The sequence below is a fragment of the Chinchilla lanigera genome, unplaced genomic scaffold, assembly GCF_000276665.1.
Source record: "Chinchilla lanigera isolate Chin_1 unplaced genomic scaffold, ChiLan1.0 scaffold00022, whole genome shotgun sequence".
Classification (NCBI taxonomy): Eukaryota; Metazoa; Chordata; class Mammalia; order Rodentia; family Chinchillidae; genus Chinchilla; species Chinchilla lanigera.
The window spans coordinates 15,371,541-15,380,126 of NW_004955423.1; the positions used below are offsets into that span (position 1 = coordinate 15,371,541).

An 8,586-nucleotide genomic window follows, 5' to 3' on the forward strand; every position below is an offset into this window, starting at 1 on the left:
AAAAAAAAAAATTCTAGAAATCATTAAATCAGACTTTTAAACTGAGCCATTTTTTTAAACCTGGAAGTTAATTTCTAAACACCACATAAACAAGCCATTCATTCCTGAATCATTCCACAAATATTTACGCAGTGTGTCACGAAGTCTCAGGCACGAGCTGCGCACCGAAACCTTGCTGTAACTGTGAGCTCCAAGCCCAGCGGCCCCTCAGACCAGGAAGCCACGGCTCGGGGGGCCTCCTTCCCTCAGGCAGCACCACAACAGCAGAGAGACAGCCCGCAAGAATCAGAACCCAGGGTGACAGGCACAGGTACACCAGGACTGGGCGCTGACAGCCCAGCAGGGAACCCTTAACCTTCCCTCCGGCAAACACCGCCACCTTCACCTGTGATGCAGTAAAACCATCAAAAATGCCCACAGACAGCTGGGAAGGGGCTGCCGCCACCTTCCAGCACAAGAGCAGCCGACAAATGGCCAAGTTCTCAGTTTTCTTGAATCCAGATCATCCAGACAGGAAATAACGGAGAAACAGAAGTATTAAATTGTACCACCTTTAGCTAGATGCCCAAAGAGATACGTGTTCGCCTCCACTGTCACTGCAACACCCCAGACGATCAACGTACCAAGGAAAAGACGGGCTCACAGGCACAGACGCATCAGTCCATGATCACTGGCCCTGCTGCTGTGCGTCACCTGGCAGAATACGGTGGAGCAACGCCACTGCCTCATGGCCAGGAAGAGGAACAAGCACAAGCTGGTCCCACATCCCCTTCAAGGGCACTCAGCCCCTCAATGACCTAAAGACCTCCCATGAGCTCAGGAGACTGAGACAAGAGGATCAGCAGGAGTTTGAGGCCAGCCTGGGTCACATAGTGAGTTCGAGACCAGCCTGAACTACACAGCAGGACCCAGTCAGAAGACCAAACCAAACCAACTAAAACCAACCAAAAAGCCCCAACACTGAACAATGTTTTGATGAAATATATTTCAATGTAACAAAGGCCATATATAATAAACCAACAGCTAACATTACACTGGACAGAAAGCTTCTAACAGTCTATAACAAGGTAGGAACGCCACTTTCTGCACCTTTTGCTCAACATAGAAGTCCCAGCCAGTCATTACACAAGAGCAAGAAAGGGCATCCAAAGTAGAAAAGAGGACATCAGACTACCACTGTTTGCAGACAACACGATCTTACAGAGACAGACCCCCAAACACTTCACCAAAAGTATTAGAACTAATAATTCAATAAAGAGTCAGGATATAAAAGTCTGCAGTCCTGGTATACATCAGTAGCTGATTATCCAAAATAAAAAAATGAAGAAAGCAATACCCTTTATGGTAGCTCAAAAAGAAAAAACCAAAAAAAACTAGGATCCTTATTCTTTTTTTTTTTTTTTTCCATACTAGGAATCAAACTCAGGACCTTGCACTTGCCAGGCAGGCACTTGTGCCCTGAGCTATATCCCCACCCCCCAGGGGGAAAAAAAAAAAACTAAGAATAAATTTAACCAAAGGAAAAGATCTCTAAAATGAAACCTATAAAACATTGATTTAAACAATTTGAAGAGAACACATGCATATATAAAAATGGAAAAACAAATCATGGTTCACAGGCTGAACAAATAAATACTGTTAAAATAGCCACACTACCCATAGCAATCTACAGAGTCAATGCAATCCCAATCAAAAGACCAATGACATGCTCACAGAACTAGAAAACAATCCTGAAATTTCTATGGAAACAAAAGAACTCATATGGTCCCAGCAAACTTGAACAAAAAGAACAAAGCAATAGGCATTATGCTAAGTATACTACAAAGCTATAATCATCAAAACAGCAAGACATCAGCACAAAGGTTGACAAGTAGAGACCAACAGAACAGAACAGAGAACCTAAACCCACTCATCCACAGCTAAATGATTTTTACTGATAGTGCTAAGAACACACAGTGGAGAAACGCAGTATTCCAATAAATACTGCCAGGCAAGTCATGTCAAATATCAGCGAGAAAAGGTTTAATCCATTTTAACCTGAAACTATGAAAAGACTAGAAGAAAACATATGGGAAATGCTTTAGGACACCAAAATGGATGAAGATTTTTTGGACAAAGCATGCAATGCACAAAACAAGCAAAAACAGGCAAATGCGTCAAACTAAAAAGCTTGTACACAGCAATAAAGGAAATGACAACCTACAGAATTGGAGAAAATATTTGAAAGCTAACATCTGACAAAAGCTCAATATCCACAAACATAATGAACTCAAAAAAACTCAGTAGCGAAAAAAAAAAAAATCAAGTTATTTGATCAAAAATGGAGAAGAGACCCAGCGCACGGGGAGCCTCGGGCGGGGAGCGCCAGTTTTTTGGGTCTTTGGACTGGCGACTCACTCCCGGCCTCGTGGTTCCCCGGAAGGAGGGCTTCCGGCGCACAGGGAGCTGTGGGTGGGGAGCGCCAGCCTTTTGGCTGGCTAGCTTCCTGCCTGCTGGCTCCCGGAGGGTGGGCCCCCAGCTCATGGGGAGCCATGCAGCGGCGAGCGCTGTTGCGCACCGGCCCTTAGGCCAGCCGCCGCTGCTCAATTGGGATCTATCATGACACAGAGAAACAGTGACACAATTGGACCACCATGCACCAACTGCAGTTGCCCACCCACGGATGTGTGTGAATCACTGAAACTTTGAACAACCCCTGGGAATACATGCCATACAACGGGCCACTCTTGCTCCTGCCATTGGGAACCAGAAATGTCCAGAGCCAGCGGAGGAGCAGCTGCTGAACAAGGACTCAGAGAACATGAGAATGCAGACTAAGCCCACGGAGTCAGAGGTCCAGTGGACTGGGGTCACGAGAGCCGCTTGGAAGCTGTAAACCAGGAGGACCTTGCACAATACCTGCAGAGACTCATTGGAAGCCATTCTTCCCCTGACAGTACAGGCTCTGGAGAAGTCTGCAACAGGATTCCTGCTGCCTGTGCTGACAGTTGGGGAGAGGACACTAACTGGTTGTGGGGTCCCAAAGCAATGGGAAGCTGGAGAGAAAAAGCTACAAAGAATGGCTTTCACCCCAGATAGCTCACTTGAGATGTTAGTAAGAATTGCCTCCTCAGTATTCTATAGCCATGATGAGGAGGAGGCCAAGGAGAGAAAACAAAGAGACCGAGAAAAAGCAGCTGCTTTTGCTGCACCACTAAGAGAAACAGATCCCAGGTCTGATTCCTGGGGCTCCAAGAAGAACTCGACAACTGCATTCCTCTGCTACCACTGTTAAAAGCCAGGCCACCTCAAGAGGAACTGCCCTAAGAGGCCCCATGGGCCATGCCCTGGATGCAAAGGAGACCACTGGAGATCGGTCTGCCCTCTGAGGTGGAGGCCCCAGAGCTCAGACCCATGCTACCAGTTACTCCAACAGGAATGAGAGGGCTTGGGGCATGGTCTGCCTTCTCCCTCTGGCCAGACCGTCATCTCCATCGAGGAGCCCTGGGTAATCATGACTATGGAGGAACAAGAAAACAGCCTGTTGCTAGACACAGGTGCAAGTCTCTCAGTCCTTCTTTTCAATCCTGGCCTTCCTTCCAGCCATCATACCTCAGGGAAAGGAGTCACTGGTGAGGAGGTAATATGCTATTTTTGACAACCCTTAGGCTATAACTACTTATTAGATCCTTCTTGCATATCTCTGTCTTCCTGAGAAACCACTTTGAAGATACCACCACGTATTACAGCAACCATTGATATTTTCCTACTAATCTATCCATAACTGTGTTAAGTTTGTAATGTTCCTATCCTATTTCATAATGTATGTTTATTATTATGTGTTTCCTACAACAACCATTGAGAATAGTTAATGATTTTTCAATAGGTCACTCATGTATAGCTCTATTTATTTTCTTTAGAAGCCACTTTGAAGATACCAAAGTATAGCACAACAACTCTTGATAATCTCCTACCTCTTTTGTGTGTAACTCACTATTATTTGTCTATTTGTTTTCCTGAGAAACTATTTTGTAGATAATAATATGTAAAACGATAACCATTGATAATTTCCTACCATTTTGTCTGTAATTTGCTAAGTCCCCCCTATTATTATGTTATCCTTCTTTTATTCTTTAAAATAAAAAAAAAAAAAATGGACAAGAGAGGGGGTTATATAGCTCACTGGTAGGATAAAAGACCCTGGGTTCAACTCTCAACCACCACCCAAAAAAAAAAAAGACAATCAACCTAAATAGATACTCTCCATAGAAGACACACAAATAGCTGATAGGTATAGGAAAAAATGCTCAGTGTCACTAAGCATCAGGGAGTGAAAAGAAAACCCATGAATTGGGAAAAAATTTTAGCTAACTCTCCCACAGAGAAAGGACTTCTATCTAGAACATAAAGAATTTAAAAAAAAACAAAAAAAATCAGGCCCCCAAAATTCAAAGACCCAATCCAAAAATAGGCATCTGAGATAAATAAACACTTCTCTGATGAAGAAATACAAATGGAAAATACATGAAAAAATGTTCAACATCATCGGTCATTCGAGAAATGCAAATTAAAACAACACTGAGATTCTATCTCACCCCAGAAAGAATGGCTATCATCAGAAAATCCATCACAAGTGCTGGCAGGGCTGTGAGGAAAAAGGAACCCTTTTCCATTGTTGGTGTAAGTGTAGACTGGTACAACCACTGTGGAAATTAATATGGAGATTCCTTAAAAAACTAGGGTTCCCAGCACTTGGGAGGCTGAGGCAGGAGGATCGATGAGAGTTCGAGGCCAGTCTGGGGTACAAAGTGAGTTTAAGACTAGTCTGAACTACATAGTGAGACCTTGTCTCAAAAAGACCAAAAAAAACCAAAAACAAACAAACAAAATAACCCCTAGGATTAGAGGTCCCACTTAATCCAGCTATTCCCCTTCTGGGTATTTTTCCAGAAAACTGAAAATGGCATACCATAGCAATGTATGTGCACTCATCCCTATGGCAGCACAATCTGTCATAGCCACATCTTAGAAACAACCCAAATGCCCATCAGCCGAGAAAAGGATTGAAAAAGACGTGGTATTCTCATACAAAGAAGTACTACTCAGCTATAAAGGAAGATAAACTCGAGGCTTTTATAGGTAAATGGATACAACTAGAGACCATATTCGTAAGTGAAATAAATCAGATTCTCATATGTAAATATTGTTTTGTCTCCCTAGTGTAAGAAACTGAAGGAGTAAATAAGACCCAAAGGTACAATAGATATTGTGAAAGAGAAAGAAACTGCTCAAAAGGAAACAACTGGAATGGGGGAAAGGAGAAAAGAGGAAGGGAAAAATATATATATATACACATATACATAAGGTAAGTGTACTACTAATTTCTATTAGTTCCTTTAAAGGAACAGTGATTATATTGTTGGATCAATTTTACATGCCTATATCTGGTAATCTGAGCAACTACTCTGAAGATGACAAACGATATGCATATAATAACCATTGCTAATTTCCTATCATCTTATTTTGAAATTTTGTATTTTTTTTTCTTCTTTCTCTTTAAAACAATAAAAATCCCAAATAAAATTTTAAGTTGGAAAAAAAAAATGCAAATCAAAACCATCAAAACCATAAACAGGGGCTGGTGTAGCTCAGCGGTAAAGCGCCAGCCTACCACGTGTGAGGCCCTGGGCTCAATCTGCGGCGACATAAACAGCAACAACAAAAAGTAACACAACAACCACTGCTGATTTCCTATCACTTTGTTTGAAATTTTGTATCATTTTTATACCTTTTGTGTTGTTTTCTTTTTGTCTTTATTTTTGTTGTTTTGTTTTTGTTCTTTTTCTCTTTAAAATAAAAAAAAAATAAAATAAATAAACAACAACGAACACCCACCTCATTCCAGTAAGAACGGCTATTATCAAAAAGACAAAAGGTAATAAATGCCAGTGAGGGTGCAGAGGAATGGGAATTAATAAGCCATTATAAACCAGTGCATATGGAAACCGGTTCTGAAAATACTAAAAACAGAATTACCATATGATCTAGCAATCTCACTCCTGGGTATATATCCATAGGAAATAAAACCAGTATAAAGAAACACCTGTAATAAACTTATTTGTTTATTGTAGGACTATTTAAAACAGCCAAGAAACAGAACAACCAAGTATCTATCAATTGATGAATAAATAAACAAAATGTAGTACACATACACATGGCAGAACATTATTTAGTAATAAAAAGAATGAATAACTATCATTATTAAAAAAAACCACTCATTATCGAACCTATTAACGGTAACATGAGTGAAACAAGATCATTACCTTAAGTGAAATACACCAGGCACCAAAAGACAAGTACTGCATGATCTCATGTGAAATTTAAAAATACACAGACTCGAAGAAAAGATGAAAAGAAAAAGGATGATCCCACAGAGGCTGAGAGTAGAATGGTGGTTATCAAAAGCTGGGAAGAGTAAGGGAAGAAGTGACCAAAAAAAAAAAACAAAAAACAAAAAAAAAAAACGGCTAATCAGCCAGGTATGGTAGCATCTGTGTATAATCCCAGCACACAGGAGGCTGAGACAGAAGGATCACTGCAAGTTTAAAGCTAGCCTGAACAACATAGCAAGTCTATCTCAAACAATAACAACAACAACAAAACCAAAACCAAAACACCAAAAACTTGGTCCTTTCAAAAGATCAACAGAATTGACAAACAGCTAGATGGACTAAAAAAGACTTAAATTCCTACAATCTAAAATGAAGGCAAGGATGTTACTACTGATTTTACAGAGATGAAAAGATTAAAGCTGGGGTTATAGCCCAGCAACACAAGTGCCTGCCTGGCAGGTGCAAGGTCCTGAGTCTGATTTCTGGTACCACAAAAAAAAAAAAAAGAAGATTGTAGAGGAGTACTATGAACAATGGTATGCCGGTAAACTAACTTACAGCAGTGATGAGCAGGCGTATCACAGGTTTGACACCCTGTCTTAGGTTAAATGGACAAATTCCTAGAAACGAAAAAACCTAACAAGACCACATCATGAATAGAAAATCTAAGCAGATGGGGAGGGGAGAGGAGGAAGGGTTTAAAAAAAAAGCATGTATCTGTACCCACTTCCCAAAATGACTGTCTCAACTACATGTACAATAAATGTGTACTAATAAAACAGAAAGAAAATCTAAGCAGATCTGTAACTACTAAGGAGTCTGAATCAGTAATCAAAAGTCTCCCAACAAAGAAAAGCCCTGGACTTGAATTATATTAAACATTTAAAGAATTAATAAAATAGTTTCTTAAAAAAATGAAAGGGCTGAGAAAAAAAAAAATGAAAGGGCTGAGCCAGCCAGGCATGGTGGCGCCTGCCTGTAATCCCAGCATTCAGGAGGCTGAAGCAGAAGGATCGCTGCAATTTTGAAGCCAGCCTGCACTACAAACTGAGTTCAAGGCCAGCCAGAACTGCATAATGAGACCCTGTCTAAAAAAGACAAAAAAAAAAAGAAAGAAGACAGGCACTGTGGTGCATACCTGTCATTTCAGCATTTAGGAGGGTAAGACAGCAGGATCATGAGTTGAAAGCCAGCCTGGAATGCATACTGAGATCCTGTCTCCTTAAAAAAAAAAAGAGGAGAAAGAGCCGGGCATGGTGGTGCATACCTGTAATCCCAGCGCTCGGGAGGCTGAGGCAGGAGGATCATTGTGAGTTCCAGGCCAGCCTGGGCTACAAAGTGAGTCCAAGACCAGCCTAAACTGCATGGTGAGACCCTGTCTCAAAAAGACAAAAAAAAAAAAAAAAAGGTTAAATCACACTTTGCATCTAAGTTTCCAGGCCAAGATTTAGATCCCCTATATTAGTTAGAGCTCGAAAAGAACAATATTGAATTCAAAAACAAATTGTGATCCATGGTGACAGATGCTGCCATAGTAGTTTCCATTGGGAGGTACGGCCTAGGGAGGAGACAGAGAGAATTCTGAGATGCGAGGAGTGTTTAAATCTCAGCCTGTGTGGTGTGTTATATGTTATAAATCATCAAGCTTAATATGTGTGCACTTTGCCAAATTTAAGATATATCTAAAAGCCTTTTAAAAAGCAGTCAAGGTCAAACTCTGAGAAATGTGAAATAAAAGCGATGCTATGTGGGGGGCAGAGACTTGGCTGAGGCACATGGTGTGGCCCTGGGTGCCCAGAGTTCCCTAGAAGGTCCTGGGCCAGAGGGGCAGCAGCTGTGCCCAGTCCTGCCCTCTGACACCCTCCTATGGAGGCACTGCTGACTTCCAGCACTTTCCACTGGGTAGCCCTCCCTGAGGACGCCTGCCCAGGAGGCTCCACTGCGGGGAAGGTCAGGGGCTGCTTCAGGACCGGCTCAGAGGGACGGATTAAGGCAGGCAAGCATTAGACCCAGGCTTCCTTCACAATTTCCTTAAAGCACTGAATCTCGTGTCTTCATCTATACATTTGGGTTAAAAACACCTTCCTCGTTTTGAATGATGTAGTACAGGCAAAATAGTTGCCTCATAGTGACTGCTCTGAAAAGGTCGACTGTTGCTGCCATGTGGACTCTGAAAACAGAAGATTAATCTTAGTTTCTTAAATTCACGGCAGCC

General features: G+C 41.7%; 1 protein-coding gene across 4 annotated transcripts in view; it reads right to left on the reverse strand.

Annotated features, from left to right (window-relative positions):
• Positions 1–8,586, reverse strand: part of Fam73a (family with sequence similarity 73, member A) — a gene marked incomplete at its 3' end in the record, with an annotated part of 84,704 nt that overhangs the window by 49,885 nt on the left and 26,233 nt on the right.